At 53.8% G+C, this 21869-nt stretch overlaps 1 protein-coding gene across 3 annotated transcripts in view; it reads right to left on the reverse strand.

Annotated features, from left to right (window-relative positions):
- PPFIA4 (PTPRF interacting protein alpha 4) overlaps positions 1–19815 on the reverse strand; it is a 74125-nt gene extending 54310 nt beyond the window's left edge. For all 3 annotated transcript variants that reach the window (XM_054087334.1, XM_054087333.1, XM_054087332.1), the window contains exon 1: positions 19702–19815. The gene's annotated coding sequence lies outside the window, so the exon portion shown is untranslated. The remainder of the gene's footprint in view (positions 1–19701) is intronic.
- Positions 19816–21869: the final 2054 nt, after the last annotated feature.

Here is a 21869-nt window from a genome sequence, read left to right on the forward strand (position 1 = left end):
TACAGAAAGAGTGGTGAAGCCCTGGCAGAGGCTGCCCAGGGTAGTGTTGGAGTCCCCATTCCTGGAGGGGTTCAAACACCATGTGGCCATGGCATTTTGGGACATAATTTAGTGGGCGCGGTGGGATTGGGCTGATGGTTGCACTGGATGAACTTAGAGGTCTTTTCCAACCTTCATGATTCCATGATTCTATGATTCAAACACCTTTAAAGAGATGCCAGTGTTCCCAGCTCTGTTCCTCTGGTTAGGGGGATTTGGGAAAACACCACAAGCTTCAGCCTGACGGAACACAAACCTGCTCCGTAAAGTGTGGGGAGTGCCATGGTTTGCAGTGGGGTGGCAGCTCTTCTCTGTGTCAACAGAGCATTCAACGGAGCTTTTATCATTACAAAAAAGCAGCGCTGGGCATTAGTTCAGCTCAATTTCCAACTCATTCCCTCTTAAAATGTCAGCTCTGTGGAGCTCAGCTAGTGCAGTGAGCTCTGCGTCCTTGCCGGCAGCACCCAGCGCACCCTGGGCAGAGCCCGGCACTGGCAGCCCCACCAGTTCATGCTCTTCTTCCCACTGTGCTTTCCATAAGGTCCCATGGCTGTGCTCAGCTCACACAAGAAGACTTCAAAGGTGGTGCCAACCGTGCCAGCATTGAACCTGGCTCATGTTTATGTCCACCATCCCCAGAAGGTGTCCAAGAAGCATCCACCCCGTCACACCCATCAGCACAAAGCCCTTAGTGCAGCACTGTGCTGTCCCCTCTAGCACAGCAAGGAGATCTTGCACACACTGAGTTGGGGCAGACAGCTCCATGACACCAGGGATGATCACCCGAAACACCTGAGGAGGAGGCGAGAGCAGAATTTGGCTGATCCATGTAAGACTTCACTAGGAGAGGGAGGAATCACATCTGCAACTCAGCAAGCTTTTAAAGAAATTAAATTTAGGTAATTAATCAGTGCACCACTGGCTGGAAGAGATGCAAGCAGGATGGGTTCCATCCTGGTGCCTCTGTTTGAGCAGAGCTCCTGCAGGCACTCAAAAGCGTGGTGGCCAGGAAATCTTCAGATCCCTGGAGGGAGGACGAAGGGAAGGCGGTGAACCCAATGAGTTGGCAACATATCTGCTGCCTGTGACCATAGAATCATAGGATCATGGAATCATAGAATGGTTTGGGTTGGAAGGGACCTTAAAGTTCAGCCAGTCTCACCCCCTGCCATGGGCAGGGACACCTCCCTCTGGAGCAGGATGCTCAAAGCCCCATCCAGCCTGATCTTGAACACCTCCAGGGATGGGGCAGTAACAGTTTCTCTGGGCAACCTGGGACAGGGCCTCCCCACCCTCAATGTGAAGAACTTCTTCCTAATGTCTAACCTAAATCTTCCCCCTTCCAATTTAAAGCCATTCCCCCTCTTCCTACCACTCCAGGCCCTTGCAAAAAGTCCTTCCCCAGCCTTCCTGGAGCCGCTTTCAGTACTAGAAGCTGCTCTAAGGTCTACCCAGAGCCTTGTCTTCTCCAGGCTGAACAACCCCAACTCTCTCAGCCTGTCCTCGTAGCAGAGGTGCTCCAGCCCTCGGATCATCTCCGTGGCCTCCACTGAAGCTGTTCCAACAGTTCCATATCCTTATGTTGAGGATTCCAGAACTGGACACAGGGCTCCAGGTGGGGTCTTACAAGAGCAAAGCAGAGGGTGATGGCAACATCATGCGCCCTTTCTATTAAAAGCAAGTAGCGCATTAAAGCTCATGAGCTGACAGGACGCACACAGAGCTGGGAGCCCCTCTCCACACACAACGCAAGCACAGCGGCCGAGACAAGCTTGTTTAGAAGGTTTGTTGACCATTTTTGCAGGCAGCTTTAAACTCCTGGCTTCTTTATGGCACAATTTTGGACTCTGGGTATCCTACAGTCCACCCTACAGTTCCACCAGCACTGGCTGAGGGATGGTTCAGCCCCACCACGTCACCGTTGCAGCGCCAGCGCTGTGCTGCTGCAATGCTGCAGTCCCTCCAGGGCAACGTAGGAGGAAAAAAATCAACATGTGTCAGGGGTTGTTGGGATGCTCCGAGCAGAAGTGGTTCCCACGGTGTACCCTCCTCCACCTTCCCAAGCTCAGATGCTGCCTGCAGCCACCAGCCCACCTGAGATGACTTTTACCTGCCGAGCCGATACAGGGGTGTTTGCCCAGGCGATGCTCGGGATGTGCACACCTGATAAGAGCTCCCTGACCTTGTCTTCACTAGGGAAATGCACTGATTTATCTTAAGGAATTGTGGGAGGTTTGGACAGCTGCAAGCCCTTCCCTGCTGAAATACCATGATTCAAAGCCAGTTGTCAGAAGCAATGCTTGCTGTTGGGTTTCACCTTGCTACCACCCACGTTAGAACCTTCAGTCTATGCAGACAGAGCAGTAACACCTCCCTGATGCAGAAATCCACCCAGGGCAGGAGCTCAAAAGGGTTGAATTTACCCTGGACTCAGCATCCTGAAAATGGGAGGTGGGATTTTGATGCATTGTCCTTCGCAAAGGGCTTGGGCCTGCTGAAGGACGTGGTGGACTTCAGGCTTGGCTGGCCTCCTCTCCAACATCACAACAGCTGTTGGTCACCATGTTGCAGCTCAGCAGAGCCACTTCCACCTTTTTGGACCTGCTCAGAGCTGACACCCCAGGATAATTCAAGGGTTGGGCTCATACCCTGAAACACACTGTAGCCTTACAGGTGATGCAGGACACAAATCTCTCCCAAGGTGCTCCCATCCCAAACACAGAGTCAACTTAAACAAGACTCATCTCTCCCTACAGCCAAACCCAGCTTTTATCCCAGGCACTGGGTCCCTGTGGCACCCTTATAGGTCCAGATCATTCCATGCATGAAGCAGGCATAGATACAAGCCCACTTTGCTCCTAGATCTCAAGGGATTTCCAAAGACCATCAGCCAAGCCTGAGGTCTGTAAGAAGATACGGACCAAATCTTCCAGCTATACGGAGGAATGTAATTCCTGAGGCCCAAGAACCAAATACTCTCCCAGACTGGGTGTCACCATCTCCTCTGCCCTTTGTGAAGCATATGGCCACCATCTAGCTGCGTCTGGTCTGGGGAACATGGGACAGGACAAGAAAAGAGGCCTTCTGGGTCAATCTTGGTCTCATGAGAGGGAACAGATGGGTATTCTGGTGGTGGGACTGATGTTCTGAAAAGCAATTACACATGAAGACATCCCCAACAGACTATGCTGTGCTCTGGCCCAGGGCCCAAGTCATCCTGGATTTGGATTTTAATTAGCACCGTTTGGGTATCTGTTCTCTACTTCCCTCCAGACAATGATTTAATTATTACAGACATGTCTTCAAATTAGCAGCTTCCTCAGTGGATTATTCAGCTGGGACCTCCTCAATTAGAAAGGCCATCTCACCGCCATCAGAAGAGAGGCTGGAGAGAACAAAGGAAAACCAAAACCCTTCCTAGAAAGAGAAACCATGCAAGCACCCAGCTCCTGAGCACAGGCCACTGCCGAGCCATCCTCCTACATTCATCCATGTCTCACAATTTGTTAAGAAATCTCACTCCAAAACACACCCCAAACATCTGCATCGTGCATGATCATGATGGCATCAAGGTTGGTCTTTTCTTCCCATCATCAAGGCTTCTTACCCAGTAGACCACAGGGAGGTGGAGAGGCCAAGCAAGGTGAAAGGGATGCACCACTGGGCCATAAAAGCCACTGCTGTGCATCCCTCCTAATGGGCTTCTTCCTACTCAGGAGAAGAGAGCCCATAGGGACTTGGTGAGGACTTCAACTTTCGCTAGGCTACAAGTGCCCTTGTGCTCTCTGCAGGTTTGGTGTCACCAGAAAGCCTCCCATGCCAGGAAGGACCATAGGGCAGAGGGGAAGGCAGGTGCCTGGTGGGATCAGGCAGAGAACATGACACGGCGCCATCTCCTTCTCCAGCAGTAGGACTGGGCAGGGACTATGGTGAGGTTGAACAAGGTTCCAAGACTGAAGAACAAAGGCAGCAGAACAGGTTGCCCTAAAGAAATACCAGATGTGCATACAATGTGAAGAACATGGCACAGCAAGGCTGAAACCTTCAGCGTGCAGCTCTACAACATGATTTGGAGTCGTAACTCACACGCAGAAAAGGAAAGTCCCCAGCTAAATCGCCAAGCAGACAGGTTGGTTCCCCAGTGCAAGACTTGGGCAGAGCACCTCCATACTGCAGGGCTTAAGCAAACCCTCCTTGCCAGATTGGCACGATCCCTCTCCCCAGGCTAGGTTGGGAAAGGAGGGGATGTGCTCATAGAATCCCTAGGGTGGAAAAGACCTTTGAAATCATGAAGTCCAGCCATACCTGTCCACTACTAAACCTGATCCCTGAGAACCTCATCCATCCATCTTTTAAACCCCTCCAGGGACGGTAACTCCACCACCTCCCTGGGCAGCCTCTGCCAGTGCCCAAGAACCCTTTCAGGGAAGAAATTCTTCCTGATGTCCAATCTGAACCTGCCCTGGTGCAATTTGAGGCCATTCTCTCTCATCCTATCACCTGTCACTTGGGAGAAGAGCCCAGCACACACCTCTCTACAACCTCTCAGGCAGTTGTAGACAGTGATGAGGTCTCCCCTCAGCCTCCTCTTCTCCAGGCTAAACAGCCCCAGGTACCTCAGCTGCCTCCCATAACCCTTGTGCTCCAGCCCCTTCCCCAGCTCCGTTCCCTTCTCTGGAGGTGCTTCAACCCCTCAATGTGCTTCTTGTAGTGAGGAGCCCAAAACTGAACACAGGATTCAAGGTGTGGCTTCACCAGTGCTGAGTGCAGGAACACAATCACTTCCCTGGTCACCCCATTCCCCCATGAGGTACCCCATGCCTTGTTGCAGAGTGCAATGAGCTCCAAGGATACACCAAGGTGCACTTTGGTCCTTTTCCACCAATGCACTTCAATAACCAAGCACACATTGTCCTTCTCCCAGGACCCCCATGATTTTCCTCACCAGCAGTGCTACAATCACATTACTGCCAGGGAACCAGGTTTTACAACAGCCACTGGAAAAGCTCTACCGCCTCTCTCTGCTGTAGCACAGGGAGCAGTGGAAAATCTCCGCTGGCTCCTCTGTCACCGCAGTTCACACTCGAGCAGATCAGCTGAAAACAGCTGCAGCTCCTGCTGCTGTGCGAAGAGCCCTCGAGCAGAGCCACGCATGAGTCTGCAGCTGAAAATGCAGCCCAGGTCTCTCAAACCCAGACTAACACTCCATTTGTGAGGCTAGGACAACTCTCCTCCTCTAGTTCCCTTCCTGAACCCAAGAAAAGCAGCAGGCAGCAAAAGCAGCCAGGCAACGCTGCCTGTTATCCCAGCTCATCACTGACTCATGGAATGCTTTGAGTTGGAAGGGACCTCAAAGCCCATCCAGCTCCATCCCCTGCCATGGGCAGGGACACCTCCCTCTGGATCAGGGGCTCCAAACCCCATCCAACTCACCTTGAACACCTGCAGGGATGGGGCAGCCACCACTGCTCTGGGCAACCTGGGCCTTCCCACCCTCATCGTGAAGAAAATCTTCCTAGTGTCCAATGTAAATCTTCCTCCTCCAATTTAAAGCCATTCTCCCTCATCCTGTCATTCCATGCCCTTGGAAAAAGTCCCTCCCCAGCTTTCTTGTAGCCCCCTTCTGGTACGGGATACAGCCCTGGTGCCCCTCTTGCTCCTGGTGGGATCCACAACCCTGTTCTCCGGGAATGAGCCCCAGTCTGCTCCACCACCACTGGCCCCTTGCACTGGGGCATCAGCAGGTTCTGCTCTCCCCGACAGCCATCACAACGCCTCAAGCATTCTGAGCTCTCTACCTCATCAGATTTGTGAAGAGAGACCAACACATTCATGAGCGAGTGGGGGGGAGAGAAAAAGCCATGATGACTCAAGCACTTTAGTTTCATTTCCTTAAGAACCAGGCTAAAGAAGATGGGAGTAGAAGCGACACACAGGAGAAAGAGAGAAGGATTTTCATTAACCCGATCAAACCTCCTGGAATATGATAACAGAGGTGATAACAGACACCTCCCCTCAGGCCGAGGACAAAGAACGGCTTCATATAAAGAAAAGGAAGAAAATTGGAGTAGAAGAAAGGAAATGACTCAAAAAATGTCTGAAATGTCAGACGTTATTACAAAGCCTTCTCCTAGAGAGAAATAATGACTGATCAGAACAGGGATGTGGGGAGAGAAGCCAAGCAGCTGGAAAACAAGCAGGATATGGACCAAGGAGGTGAGAATGGCTTGGCTCACCCCTGAATGCCATCCTGGCACCTCCAGTGGTGGGCTGACTTCTGGAGGTGTGCTTGAGGCAACCTGTGAGAAACGTGGGGTGCTGAGCAGCCGTGCCAGCGAGGAGGGTGACAGCGGCTGCTAGAGATGGCAGCCCCAGGCGAGCCTCACCCCGCCGCAGACCAGTGAGTCCCCGAGGAGCCCTCTGTATTTTCAAGCATCCTTTCTAGAGGGTCATCCTGCTCTGGCAGCCCCGGGACACGCTGGGCAGCTGTCCCACATCGCAGCGTCTCTGTTCTGCTTGCTTGAGGAGAGGAGCAAGGATGCTGCCTCGTCTTCTCAGGGTATTTGTAGTGCCATCAGCACAGCCAGGAGCCAAGCTGCCAGAATCCCGGGCAGAAAAGCAAATAGAGCAGTCCCTCTGGCATCCCTGCAAGCATTACCCTGTGAGGGGACACCCACATCTCTGACCCACCCAGGATCACCCCACCTTCAGAGGAGCTGAGCCAGAGCACCCGGGGCCATGCAGTGCCGCAGCCGCCAGTTGTAGCTGGCAGCAGCCAGTGCCTCCGTTCGGCAAGCGCGGCCTCGCACGGCCCTGGCTTTTTCAGGCTGCGGTGGTGATGGCCGAGGAGAGGAGTGTCTGGGCTGTACCAGCATCACGCAGCATTGCGGGCTCGCTGCCTCCCACTCCAGAGCAAAGGCAGCTCCATCGCAGCCCAGAGGTTGAGCTGATGTCACGCTGCTCTTGCTTTTCCAGTGCTGACACAAAACCCCTTTCCTGCTCCCATAAAGCCGCTTTCCTTCTCACAGCGCAGGTCAAGCTGGCCCTTCCCAGCCATTCTGCCTCTCCGGCACAAGCAGCCGCGCAAGGAGCTTTGCAGGCAGGAGCGACTCAGATTCCCTGCAGCATCCTCTTGATTCCACTTGGCATCTCTCTCCACCGCTTCTCCAGTGTCTGTGAGCTGCATTTGGAGATCCTATGCCTCCAAATCCCCCCAGCAGAGACCCCGGTGTGCACATACACCACTCCCACGCCGACATCCGTGGAGGCAGACACGTGCCCAGCCTTTGGCTCCACATTAATATGCACAGAATATAGCCAGAGTTCCTCTGAATCTGACAATATGCATTCTTTGGAAAACAACAAGAAGTGAGAACCGAACTGCACACGTTTCCCTGCCGGAGCACAGTCTAGGTTGGCAGGGAGCTAGGAGCCACGGCTGCACAGAGGCTGGACTCTTTCAAACCCAAACCATCATCTTCAGAGGAAGATACAGAGGCAATAAAGCTGTCAGAGCAGCCACCATCACCTTCTCCTTAGCAGCATCCTCCCACAACCACCAGTCTGGCCCAGCTCTGCCCAGCCACCCTGCGCTGGTTACTGGAGTTATCGCACCCACCCTGTGCCTGTGAGTCCTCACCAATTTACAAAAGCTTTGGGTACCATCAAAGTTGCCTCAAGGCTGATCAGCTTCAATCTAAGCCAAGGGGGTGGAAAGGGGCAAAAGAAGACTATGAAGGGGCTTTTGGGAGGTGTCCCTGTCCACGGCAGGGGGGGTTGGAACTGGATGAACTTTAAGACCCCTTCCAACCCAAACTATGCTATGATTCTATGAAGGTCCCATCTGCCTTGGGGCCCAGTTGACCTGTCTGCTCATAAGCACCTCCCAATCATTTGGGGATAAATCCTTCAGCATCTCATGATTTTAGGAGAATGAGCTCAGGCAAACCTCCAGCTCACCAGCAGCTATTCCAGAGCTGACCCACAGTCGGGCTCCTTGTGTACGCGCCCGCCCTGAAGCAAAGCGGGAAACAAAATTCAGGGCAAAGGCAGCAGCCTGGGAAGATCCTTCCTCCTCTGCAACAGGTTTTTGGCATTTTAAGGCACACCAAGTTAGACCATATTACAGCCAAGGGTCCCTGGAAGGAGAAGGTCTGGGCACTGCGTGACGGCGGACATACCACAGCTTGGTGCCACAGACCAGAGTGGCTCTTCCTGGGTCACTGCTCTGGTTCCCACCCTGGGACCGTGCAGCTCCTCCCTGGCATCTCCAGCAGCTGGAATTCCTCATGCTTGCAGTGGAAAGAGGAGGAAAACAAGCAGCCTGTGTCTGTCAGATCCATGGGGTTGGTGGCTGATTCCCTCATCTTTTCATCCTCTGAAATATACATTTCTTTGGCACGACTTGGGGAATTATCAATGTTCACATCCATGGCTTGACCAGATTCTAGCAGGGTGTAGGACTCCCAGCTGCCAGCCAGCACCGGTAGCTGTTTGTGCCTCGAGCCTGCTGCATTTACTGGTCAGAATCCACCACCCCCAGCAGCGTCCGGGTTCACCGCACATAGATGGAAAGAGGAAAATCCAAACACCTTCAATCTGAAGTCTCCTAAAGAAACACACCTACTTGAAGCATCACTCATGTTTTATAGACTCAGCACTTCCCAGCTGTGATGAACTTCAGTTTTAACATCCATCGCATCCAACACTGTTCCAAAATCCCCTGGTCAATGCCACACAGCCAGTAAGCCAAGTTGTTGCTTCTCTCCAAGATCACAGCATGTGACATCAGCCCTTGGCTTCATTCATAGACCAACTGACGAGCTCTCCCTGCCCTGTCAGAAAGATCAAGAGGCTGAAATCTGCTGGAGAAAAGCCCACTTGAACCTGTGGAACACACCAGTCTGACCAGTGTCCTGAAAGAACTGAAAACACCAGCATGTCCTCTGCATTCACCCATTAATCAGGTTGGGGGACAAAAGGATTGAGAGCAGCCCTATAGATGGGGGCTTGGGGGTACTAATGGATGAAAAGCCATGTGTGCTCACAGCCCAGAAAGCCAACCATGTCCAGGGCTGCATCCAGAGCAGTGGCACCAGCAGGGCGAGGGAGGGGATTCTGCCCCACTGCTCCACTCTCATGGGACTCCACCTGGACTCCTGTCTCCAGCTCTTGAGCCTCGAGCACAGGAAAGACATAGATCCGTTGGAGTGAGTCCAGAGGAGGCCACAGAGATGATCCGAGGGCTGGAGCACCTCCCATACAAGGACAGGCTGAGAGAGTTGGGGTTGTTGAGCCTGGAGAAGAGAAGGCTCTGAGGAGACCTTAGAGCAGCTTCCAGTACTGAGAGGGGGCTGATAAGAAGATGGGCACAGGCCTTTTTGCAGGGCCTGTAGGGACAGGACAAGGGGTAATTGCTTTCAATTAAAAGAGGGGAGATTCAGACTGGATGTGAGAAAGAAATGTTTTGCTGTGAGGGTGGGGAGGCCCTGGCCCAGGCTGCCCAGAGAAGTGGTGGCTGCCCCAACCCTGGAGGTGTTCAAGGACAGGTTGGATAGGGCTCTGAGCAACCTGATCTGGTTAAAGATGTCCCTGCTTTGCAGGGGGCTTTGAACTAGATGACCTTGACCCCTTACAACTCAAACCACTCTTGATTCTAGATTAGAGAGACCCATCTGCTCAAACCAAAGCAAACCCCTTCCCTGTATCCCACCTCTCAAAGCCAGACACGTAAATGTAAATGACACCTTTACTGCATAGAGGGTGGAACAGATGCATGGGACACACAAGGGGTGCAGCACAGTACACTGCCTTTTCCAACAGCTCATAAAACATGCGGCTATTTGGACACAAGAGCATCCTCATGGGTACCATCGGTCAAAGAGGCCGTTGACCTCCGCTCTGTGCACTACGGGTACAGTCCAGTGGCTTGAAGGGCTCCCGCAACGGACTGGAAGGGAGTTGGGAAGTGCCTTTCCCATGCCCTGTCCTGAGATGGGAAATGCCCTTGCAGGCCACTGCCAACTCTTCCCTGAGAAGGTACCCAGCAGTGACAGCGTTTTCTTTGCTTGAGGGTCCACCTCTTTGGGAAAGGATGAGTTTTGGGGAATATTTTGCCTGATGCCACATCAGGGATGAGTTTCTTCTCTTGAACCCTGCTTCCCTGAACATCCCTGATGAACACACCTTGCAGCACGGACAGTAAGAGTAATAAATGTTTGTTTACCCCAAGGATCAACCCAGTCTCTGCATTAGTTAAGGACCAGATCTTAAAGACCCAGGCACTGCATTACTTAAAGACTGGGCATACAGGAAAGCTGGGGAGGAACTTTTTGCAAGGGCTTATAGTGATGGGATTAGGGGAACGGCTTTCAATAGGAAGGGGGAAGGTTTAGATTAGACATTAGGAAGAAATTCTTCACAATGAGGGTGGGGAGGCCCTGGCCCAGGTTGCCCAGAGCAGTGGTGGCTGCCCCGTCCCTGGAGGGGTTCAAGGCCAGGCTGGATGGGGCTTGGAGCTCCTGATCCAGTGGGAGATATCCCTGCCCGTGGCAGGGGGTGGAATTGGATGGGCTTCAAGGTCCCTTCCAACCCAAACCATTCCATGATTCTATCATTCTGTGATCTCAGGAGAAGAATTTCACCCTGTGAGCATTAAAAGTTGTCCTGCACCAAGCCATGCAGCAAGATTTAAATAAGAAACAGTGGCTGTACTATAGCCAAGTCATTTGAGAATTAAAATGCTGGTATTTTTAGGCATTGGGAGGACATGTGGGAGAGATCTCAAAGTGCAGGCTGATGCCATTTGCTGCAGGGCAGTTAGAATTAGATTTATTGACGACGTGTGACTTGAAAGCGACACCAGGCCTCACGAAGAGCCGTGCAGTGATTAGCAATGCTGGGGCTTATTGCAACTTCATTTGAAGAGGTAACATTTCTTTATACACGTGTAAACACAAAGGACATGCAAAATGCAAGCCATTTCTGCTTGCGGACATGCTCCGATTGCCATCTCCAACAACAGGCAGTGCAAAAGTCTTCTAATTAAATTATCTGGAATCAAAGGGGAGAGCGAAATGCTCTTTTTTTAATATGGCAGCCCAAATTGTTGGCAATAATCAAGTGCCTGTCATCCAGGTTTTGATGCTGGGAAGGATGAAAGAGAAGTCTTCTCTCTCTATTCAAACACCAGCTGCTCTCTGGGTGGCACATCTGGATACCAGACAGGTAAGATCAGCAAAGCAAACCTTTGCTGGATTTGGGCTTGAGGAAAAGCCAGCTCGGATCAGAACAGACGATCCTTCTGGCTGCAATTAAACACCTAACGGGTTAAAATGAGTTAAGCCATATGATTCTGCAGAAGGTGACGGGAGAGTGCAAGCCGCTAGAAGGGTTCAAGGAGGCATCTCTCTGAGGGATGCTGACAGTGACCTTAGAGATTCCACTCTGTCCTCTGCATCCCTACGAAGTTCATGGGCATCCAGGGGCTGTGATGCTAGCGGAGGCAGCAGCTCTAGCAGGCAGATGGGAATCTCCAGGACTTCCATCCATCCATCCATCCATCCATCCATCCATCCATCCATCCATCGCTTTCCAGCACAACCAGGTTTTCCCAATGGCAAAGCAGCAGCCAGTATTTGGTTTGCTCCACAGGTCCTTCAGAGGCTTGGATTTGCAGCCCCTCTGCCCCACAAAGCCTCCCACAATCCCACCCAGCCTGCCTTTGCCCAAATACCCAGTTGATTTCACCATGCAGGTCCTGCCTGCCTGCTCCCTGCAGGGGATGCAGGGATCAGATTCCCCCGCCTCCATGCCAGCACTGCATCCATGGCTGGACATCACTGCCACCCCAGCTCCACAGCAACTGTGAGGGTGGCAGGGGCTCTCCACTGCAAGCAGCACCTATGCGGGGGGATGCAGCTGATAGCAATGCCATCCTCAGTTGGGGAGGGAAACATGTAATGGGCACAAGTGGATGGCAAAGGCACCAGCAGCACCATGTCCTGGTGGTGTCCACCCTGGCTGACCCCCACTAGTCCAGGCCAGAAACAAGCTACAGCTACACTGGGAAGCTCCACAGAAACAATTTCCTGTGTAGACACGGGAGAAAAGCAGGATCTGGCTGTGCCATCCTCACAGTTCTTTCCCAGCACTTGCCCTAGAGCGGGGAGCTGAGCTTCACAGCATGCCAGGGAAATCAATCATCGGGAGATGTTCAGCAGCACCACAGCCACCTCCTCTTGCAGAAAAAACAGTCAAGATGTCATGGCGCTTCCCAAGACTTGAGATGAGGTCATGCCCAAATGAGCCTGGAAACGCCGCCCTAGGCTCCCCAAACCCATGTCTCACCCAAGGGTAATCATGGAATGGGTTGGGTTGGAAAGACCTCAAAGCCCATCCAGTTTCAAACAACCTGCCGTGGGCAGGGACACCTCCCACTGGATCAGGGGCTCCAAGCACCATCCAACCTGGCCTTGAAGACCTCCAGGGATGGGGCAGCCACCACTGCAACCTGGGCTGGGACCTCCCTACCTTCATCGTGAAGAACTCCTTCCTAATGTCTAATCTAAATTTTCCTCCCTCCAATTGAAAGCCATTCCCCGTCGTCCTATCACTCCAGTCCCTTGTGAAAAGACCCACCCCAGCTTTCTTGGAGCCTCTTTCAATACTGGAAGCTGCTCTAAGGTCTCCCCAGAGCCTTCTCTTCTCCAGGCTGAACAACCCCAACTCTCTCAACCTGTCCTCACAGCTGAGGTGCTCCAGCCCACGGATCACCTCTGTGGCCTCCTCTGGACTCACTCCAACAGTTCCATGGCTTTCTTACGTTGGGTATTCCAGAACTAGATGCAAGACTCCAGGTGGGGTCTCATGAGAGTGGAGCAGAGGGGCAGAATCACCTCCCTTGCCCTGTTGGCGAGACCCACAACCAGGTGCTCCATCGGATGGAGCAGGAATTTCAAGGCATCGTGCTTTCCGCCACCCCAGGGCCACAAGGCTCAGGTCTTTGCCCCACAAACCAAGGACAGGAGGACACAGAGCCCGTATCCCCTGGCTGTGGGGCTCCTGCCTGTCTGGAGCTCTCCAAGTGCAGAGCAGAGCAATGAGCAATCAAAGTGCATTATGAGAGTTCTTTCCCCAAAACAAGAATGTCATCTCACAACCTTGCCTGGAGAAATCACACTCACACAAGGTATTTGTGTGTTATGTGGGACAGTTTGGGACCAGAATAACTTTCTCTCCTGGCTGATCAGTGCGCGAATAAATCAGCCACAGCCAAAAATAACCTCTGGACCTCTTTTGACTTCTTCCTGCAAGCCAGTTTGGGGGTGATGCTAGAAAGAGTCCAAGATCTCGTTAGTACAGCTGCCAGGCACTGAATTACAGGGCAGATTAACTGGATTATTGAGGCTGTAAACTTTGTACGAGCCCATCCAACCCCGTACTGCCCACAGCCCCTGGCACTATGAGTTTCTGCATGGGGAAAGGCAGTACTATCAGGTTTATGACACCTGTGTTCATGTCACTGCAAGGCTATAAACACCCTTCCCAGTTTTGGAAGCCAGAAAGGCCAGGCTTTGGCAGGATCCATTTGCAGATGCCCTGCACTAATAAGATTCCCAGAAAGGTGAGTGTTGTGCTGGCAGTGAGGCTGAACACCCCTCTTTCCCCAGGCTCCGGCCATCCAACATGCCAAACACTTGGCTTTCAAACCCCCAGGGCACCATGTGGCTGCCAGCCCCCCAGCAGACGATTTCTTCTGTCCCAGCACGTCAGTTGCATCATGAATGATGCTCACTGGGAAGGTAAAACCCATCTGTAATTATGGAGAGAAATCATTGCTACAAAGACACGGTGAAAACGAGAACTGAGAGTTGAGGTTGTTCAGCCTGGAGAAGAGAAGGCTCTGGGGAGACCTTAGAGCAGCTTCCAGAACTGAAAGGGCTCCAGGAAAGCTGGGGAGGGGCTTTTTACAAGGGACTGGAGTGATAGGACGAGGAGGAATGGCTTTCAGTTGGAAGGAGGATGATTTAGATTGGACATTAGAAAGAAATTCTTCACGCTGAGGGTGGGGAGGCCCTGGCCTGGGTTACCCCGAGCAGTGGTGGCTGCCCCATCCCTGGAGGGGTTCCAGGCCAGGTTGGATGGGGCTTAGAGCCCCTGATCCAATGGGAGGTGTCCCTGCCCATGGCAGGGGGAGGGACTGGATGAGGTCTCTTCCAACCCCAACCATTCCATGATTCTATGATTCTATGAATGCGCCTGCTGGGTGGGCAGTGACTTTGGGAGGGGGTCCCTTCCTCTCCTCACCTTCCTGCCCTGGTGAGGGATCTTTTCCTCTCTGGGAGGCTGGATGGAGAGTCCAGGCAGGAGGAGCATCCCTCCCTGGTGCACATCCCTGCAGCACAGCGCTCGCTATTTAAAGAAATTGGCCACACGCTGTCACCATCTCACCTCCCTGCAGAGGAGCTGAGCCCAGGCCCCAGCATTTTCCAGCGACCTCGACCACTGGCATCGCTCAGCACAGCTGATGCTGACTTGGAGCAGGGAGAGAGGCATCATACAGGAAAAAAACCTAGGAACTGCCCTCTCCTGGAAATCAGTTGCAAAGGACAGGAGGATGGGGGAAATGAGCTCTCATCTGCCACTTGTTTTCTTCTCTTTTTTTTTTTGGATGCAATTAAAGGCAGCCACCCAGACGGTACCTCCTCGCGCTTGCGAAGAGAAGCGTGGCAGAAACTGAAAACCATGGAGCTGAAAAAAAAAAAAAAAAAGAATCTGCATTTCAGATAAATTCCAGCCTTGTCAGCCCTGCAGGATTACAGCTCTGGAGACAGCGACCCGTGAGCTGATTTAAAACACCAGGGTGCAGATTCAAGAAAGGAAGGGCAACTCAGAGGACACAGGGTCAGCACATCCTGGCCAGCAGCTTTTGGCCCTGGCTTTTGGAGAAGGTTTGGCATCCAGCTCCAAGATCGCTCCACATCCCTGCTGTGGGATGGGAATTGCTGCGCTGCCAGCACTGCTCAGGGGCTGAGGGCAGGCAGGGCTGCTTCATCCACGGCTTTGCACAACAGAGATCATAGAATCATGGAACCATGGAACCATGGAATCACAGAATCACTAGGTTGGAAAAGACCTCTAGGATCATCGAGTCCAATCGTTCCTATCAACCACTAACCCATGTCCCTGAGCACCTCATCTACCCATTTTTTAAACCCCTCCAGGGATGGTGGCTCCAACCCTCCCTGGGCAGCCTCTGCCAGTGCCCAATGACCCCTTCTGTGATTTTTTTTTTCTGATGTCCAGCCTGAACCTCCCCTGACAGAGCTTGAGGCCATTTCCCCTTGTCCTTTCTCCTGTCACTTGGGAGAAGAGCCCAGCTCCCTCCTCTCCACAACCTCCTTTCAAGTAGTTGTAGAAAGCAATAAGACCTCCCCTCAGCCTCCTCTTCTCCAGGCTAAACAACCCCAGGTCTCTCAGCCGCTCCTCGAAAGACTTGTTCTTCAGCCCCTTCACCAGCTTTGTTACTCTTCTCTGGACACTCTCCAGAGCCTCAACACCCTCCTTGTAGCAAGGAATGGTTTGGGTTGGAAGGCTCCTCAAAGCCCATCCAGTTCCACCCTCTGCCATGGGCAGGGACACCTCCCATTGGATCCAGTTGCTCCAAGCCCCATCCAACCTGGCCTTGAACACCTCCAGGGATGGGGCAGCCACCACTGCTCTGGGCAACCGGCGCCAAGGGCTCCCCACTGTCATCATAAAGAATTTCATCCTAATACCTAGTCTAAATCTTCCCCCTTCCAATTTAAAGCCATTAAACACCCACTTTATCCTTTAGGTTCCCCTCACCGTGCAGATTAAACAGAGGGCTTTATGATGTCCCCACCTGCTTGACCACAGCACGAACATAAGTAAAATCCAATTATATCAGCACAACCCTTTTTTTTTTTTTAGCAAAGAGCCTTGAATCATTTTTCCCTACTCCTGCTCCAGATGGGCCCAAACGCAGACCTGCCCCCCAACGCTGCAGTTGTTTCATGTGATATTTTCCCTTTCTCCCTCCTAAATGCCAGCTCGTGTGAACACACCCACACGTGCACCCACCTCCAAGCCTTTCGGCATCGATTGCTCACAGATGAGCCCTTTCAGCCCTGAAAATCCCAACCATGTCCCTCGGGAGCCTGGTCAGGGCTTGGATCCACCTGCAGAGCCCAGGACAGAGCCCTCACCCTCGGTCCCTGCTGGCCATCACCCCCACACGTGGTGCTCAATGTTTCACAGAAAGCATCTGTAACACGGGGTGGTTGTTATCGTATTTAATATCTCACAAAGAAGAAAGTCAGGTGAAGGATCCATTAATAGCTCAGAGACCTCCCAGCTTACATTTGGGAATCGTCTGGGAAACCCCAGACTCACCAAAGCATCTTTAGGAAGAAATTAATTGTAAAATAAGGTTTCAGGGTTTGTTAAAGAAATTAGTACCTTTCTGCTTTGCTGGAAAATATGAAATGGCACCGCCCAGGTAGTGGACAGACACTCACACCAAAGTTGCTCCTTGTCCCCAGAAAGCGGAGAACTCTGGGGGCATTTCCAGTTGGGGTTCAGCATCCTCTCATGTTCCAGGGCTGCCTGCCCCAGCTTCAGCACCAACCCCCACCTCTAACACAGTGCCAAGCTCTTCTCAAGCACTGATTCATGTCCAGGATCTCCCCACCCAGCAAGCTACAACACCATCACCCACCCAACTCGCACTCACTCAGCCTCCTTCACAGCACCAGCCTCATCCCTGTCCCCCAGCAAGAGCTGCTTGAAGGAGTGAGGCTTGCAAAAAGAACCCTCCAAACATACAGACAAGGAGGTTTTCAGGGTGGTTTATACTCCCAGCACCTACTGAGACACTTGAGACAGGCAGGAATCCGAATCTCCAGCAGGTTCAACCCCTCAGCAGCTGCTGGTGAGCACTGAGGGTACCAAGCCGCAGGTCCAGAGTGAAATCCGCTTGCCCTCACCACGAAGGCAGAAAGCTGCACGGAGAGGGCTGAGTCTTTTAATCCCTCAACTGCCAAACCACAGCTGAGATGACCACCTCGGGAAAGCCCATCCCTCAGTCTCACCCCCTGTGTCTCAGAAACCTCCCAGACGGGGGCTCCCCCCTACTCTCCTGCTGGTGATACTGGTCCTGGACAACCCCCAGTCTGTCTCTTGGTAAAGGGATGAAAAGGGTAAAGCCAGAAAGTCATTCACGCGCCTGAGCACCTCTGGGCGTGGTGGGACAGCACCAGTGACGTGTGCTGGTGGCTCCCTGACAAATCTCCACAGAAGTCCCCAGAGATCAATCCTGTTTCCCAACCAGTGAGGCCTTGAGACACCACACAGGGAGCAGTGTACCTTCAAGGGTACAGGCACTGAAGACTCTCGGGCCGTCAGAGCTAAGGCTCTGCCCCGGCTTCAGCACCAGCTTTCCATCTCCTCTACAGCCCTGGCAGCACTGCAACCAAGAATCTCCCGAATCACGCAGGCATGTTCATCCAGGTACCAAACTCCAGCTCACACCTTGCCTCTGTGTCAGCTTGTGCTCGCAAAGTGGCCTGGCTTTGTCAAACCCACCAGGAGAACCTCATTCCAGCGTATGAGCAGATGGTGGCAAACGAGCTTAAATGAATGGTTTGTCAACCCTGACTTGGCCAAGACCAGGGAATCCGCACAAGGTTTTGCAGAGCTTTAACAAAACCCAGCCTCCTAAGCCAATTGCTGTTATAATGATGCAATTTAGAGGATAAAGGAGCCCTTAAAGGGCTGGTGTTATTCAAGAGAAAATACTGGTGTCTGGAGGCAGTTTGTGAGGCTGTGACTAGATGGCACCAGCAGACAGAGGATGGGAAGCACTGTGAGCACAGCTGGAGCTGGCCAAGCTGGCCAGATGCTCACTGGCCTGGTCCAGCCCTGAGTGCAGTGGGCATTCACCCAGTGCCAACATCCAGGCTGGAGCAGCTTGGTGGGCATCTGTCCAGTGCCAACATCCACGCTGGACCAGCTTGGTGGGCATCCACCTGCTGCCAATCTCCAATCTGAACCAGCCCCATGATGATGTGCCCAGTGAGCATCTCCATGAGCCATCCATCCTGGAGCTCGGTGCCAGGCAGATGCTGATCAGGGCTAATCCAGCCCAGCACTTGGTGCTGGATGGATGCTCATAGGATGGAGGCTCATGGAGTTGATCCAGCCCAGAGCTTGGTGCTGGGCAAATGCTTGCAGGTTGTAGACAATACAGTGGGAGGCGGGAAGATGCAGCACTTGGAAAAATCAGAGGAGCAGAAGGCCACAGCAGGACCAGTCTCCCCAGGACGCCCGCCCATCCCTCAGCATCATATGGGAGCATGGGGTTCGGAGGGTGCAAAAGGGCAGCTCAGGACCATACTGGGGGGGCTGCAAGGAACACAAAGCCCCTGAAAATCAAGAAATGTCCCCCTCCCCTCCTGGGTTACAGGAATCGCTGACCCCCCATAGCACGCAGCCTCGGGGCGGTGGATGCCCCCCTTCACCTCTTCTGCCCCCACTCACTGCAGGGATGGGGCAACACATCCATTGGTCAGGCGCAGCCCCCAGCCTAGAGCCAGCGATGTGGGGCACAGAGCTGCCCACACCAGATGCCAGGTCTGGAGGCAATGTTGGGGTTCAGCAAGTCCCCCCACAACCCAATTTGGGGGTAAAGATGACACTTTCCAGTTCAGACCCAACCCAAGGCAAACAGGGGAGCTCAGCACCCCCCCAACTCAGACACCCTCTTCAAGGGGGAACAGGGAGGGAGACAAAGCACCTCTGGACCGAGGAACCCTTTCCCAGGGAGCTGAGCATCCCCAGCCCCGCCCGGGGGGGGGCAACGGGGTACAAAGCCACACTGGCCCAGCCCCATGGGGGGAACACAGCATCCTCGGGGAGAGCAGAGAATCCTTGGGGGCATCAGAGCATCCCCGGGAGAAGCAGAAAGGGCAGAAACCTCGAGTCCAGCCCCACGGAGGGAGCAGAGCATCCTCGCGGGGTGAGGGGTGCTCAAAAAGGGCAGAGCCCCCTGAGACCAGCCCCGGGGGGAGCAGAGCATCCCTGGGGGGAGGCAGAAAGGGCAGCGCCCCCGAGACCAGCCCCCCACACAGGGAATAGAGCATGCTTGCTCGGGGGGCAGCAAAGCATCCCTAGGAGGAGCAGAACATCCTCAGGGGAGCAGAGCATCCGCGGGAGGGAGGCAGAAAGGGCAGAGATCCCGAGTCCAGCTCCAGGGAGGTAGCAGAGCATCTCAGCGGGAGCAACGCACCCCGGGGGGGAGGCAAATAGGGCAGATCCTTCGAGTCCAGCCCCCTACACGGGGAATAGAGCATCTTTAGGGGTAGCAAATCACCCCTAGGAGGAGCAGAGCATCCTCGGGGGGGGAGACGAAAAGGGCAGATCCTTCGAATCCAGCCCCACGGGAGGAAGAGAGCATCCTTGGGGGGAGCAGAGCATCCTTGGGGAGACCACAGCATCCCTAGGAGGAGCAGAGCATCCCTAGGAGGAGCAGAGCATCCCCGAGGGGGAGGCTAAGCGGGCAGACCGCTCGAGTGCATCCCCGGGGGGGGGGCCCGAGCATCCCCTCCCGGGTGCCCCCCGCCCGGCCCCGCCCGCACTCACCGCCCGCCGAAGCCGCTGGAAGCCGCCGCTGCCGCCTGGCCCCGCCCACTGCGTCACCGTCTCCGCCTGGCCACGCCCACTGGCCACGCCCACGGCCGGGCACGCCCGGGTGGCCACGCTCCCTCCCACCTGGCCTTCTTGCTTTTGCATTGGCCACGCCCCCTCCCACCTGGCCGTGCCCCCCCCTGCTTTGGCCACGCCCCCACCTGGCCGCGCCAGCGGAGGGGGGTCTGGGGACGCGGGGCGGCAGGGCAGCATCTGGAGTTCTTGAGCCTCCTTGGGGGGCAGGAAAACCTGGGAGGGGACAGGAATCATAGAATCAGTATAGTTTGGGTTGGAAGGGACCTTAAAGATCATCCAGTTCCACCCCCCTGCCATGGGCAGGGATATCCCACTGGCTCAGGCTGCCCAAAGCCCATCCAGCCCGGCCTTGAATACCTCCAGGGATGGGGCAGCCACAGCTTCCCTGGGCAACCTGGGCCAGTGCCTCACCACTCGCATAGTGAAGAAATTCTCCCTAATGTCCAGTCTGAATCTGCCCCTCTCCAGTTTGTACTCGTTTCCCCTCGTCCCATCACCACAAGCTTTTATGAACAGCCCCTCTCCAGCTTTTCTGTAGCCCCTTCAGGGACTGGAAGGTCGCTATAAGGTCTCCTCAGAGCCTTCTCTTCTCTAGGCCTAACAAACCCAACTCTCTCAGCCTGTCTCATAGGGAAGGTGCTACAGCCCTCCCATCATCTTTGTAGCCTTCTCTGGACCCGTTCCAACAGCTCCATCTCCTTCTTATGTTGAAGATTCCAGAACTGGACACAATACTCCAGATGAGGTCTCACAGGAGAGGAATAGAGGGGCAGAATCCTCTCCCTCTCCCTCGCCCTACTGGCCACGCTGCTTTGGATGCAGCCCAGGACACGGTTGGCCTTCTGGGCTGCGAGCGCACATTGCCGGCTTATGTTGAGCACCCCAAGTCCTTCTCCACAGGGCAGCTCCCAATCACACCATTCCCCATCGTGTACTGAAAACGGGGTTGCTCTGACCCAAGTGTAGGACCTTGCACTTGGCCTTGTTGAACCTCATGAGGTTCAGACAACCCTGCTTCTCCAGCTTGTCCAGGCCCTTTAGAATGACATCCCATCCTGGTGTGACAACTGCACCACTCAGCTTGATGTCATCTGCAGACCTGATGAGGTTGCACTCATAGCAAATGCAAAATTAATTTGGGGCCCCTAAAGCCACAAGATGCTGCTCCGACCCTCGCACAACCATCAGAATCCTTGGGCATCCCTCACCCAGCCATCACTGAAGAGCGCTTCTCAGCGGTGTAGCTGGGAGCAAATGGGGTCACTGCTGTCACCAGAAAGCAGCACCACTCCAGCCTTTCATCAGGTTTGTTGTGGACATGGAGCGCATCCCTCAGCATTTTGGATGGAGGGCTTTTTGTCCCCAACCCACTGGAGGAGTGAGTGTGCTGCATCCGAACACCAGCCATACTGGGATACAACTGCCTTCATGTTGGTTTTGTCACATCCTGGTAAAATTTCCATTTTCCATGCTTTCCAAGCCAAATCAACCTCTGCTTTTAAAAAATAATACAGTGGTACTGGTGGATTAGGAGTTCCATGTGAGCCAGCAATGTGCGCTTGCAGCCCAGAAACCATCCATGTCCTGGGCAACATCCAGAGCAGTGGGACCAACAGGGTGAGGGAGGGAATTCTGTCCCACTGCTCCGCTCTGGTGAGACCCCACCTGGAGCTGTGTCCGGTTCTGGAGCCCTGAGCACAGGAAGGGCGTGGAGCTGTTGGAGTCCAAGGGAGGCTACAGAGATAATAAAAGGACTGGAGCATCTCCTGTACAAGGACAGGCTGGGAGAGTTGGGATTGTTCAGCCTGGAGAAGAGAAGGCTCGAGGAAGACCTTAGAGCAGCCCCAGAAATGGGCTCCAGGAAAGTTGGGGAGGGGCTCTGGAACAGGGAGTGCAGGGATGGGATGAGCAGAACAGTTTTCAGCTGAAAGAGAGGAGATTGGGATGAGATCTTAGGAAAAAATGTTTTGCTGTGAGGGTGGGGAGGCCCTGGCCCAGGTTGCCCAGAGCAGTGGTGGCTGCCCCATCCCTGGAGGGGTTCAAGGCCAGGTTGGATGGGGTTTGGAGCCCCTGATGCAGTGGGAGGT

The sequence above is a fragment of the Cuculus canorus genome, chromosome 24 (assembly GCF_017976375.1).
Source record: "Cuculus canorus isolate bCucCan1 chromosome 24, bCucCan1.pri, whole genome shotgun sequence".
NCBI lineage: Eukaryota > Metazoa > Chordata > Aves > Cuculiformes > Cuculidae > Cuculus > Cuculus canorus.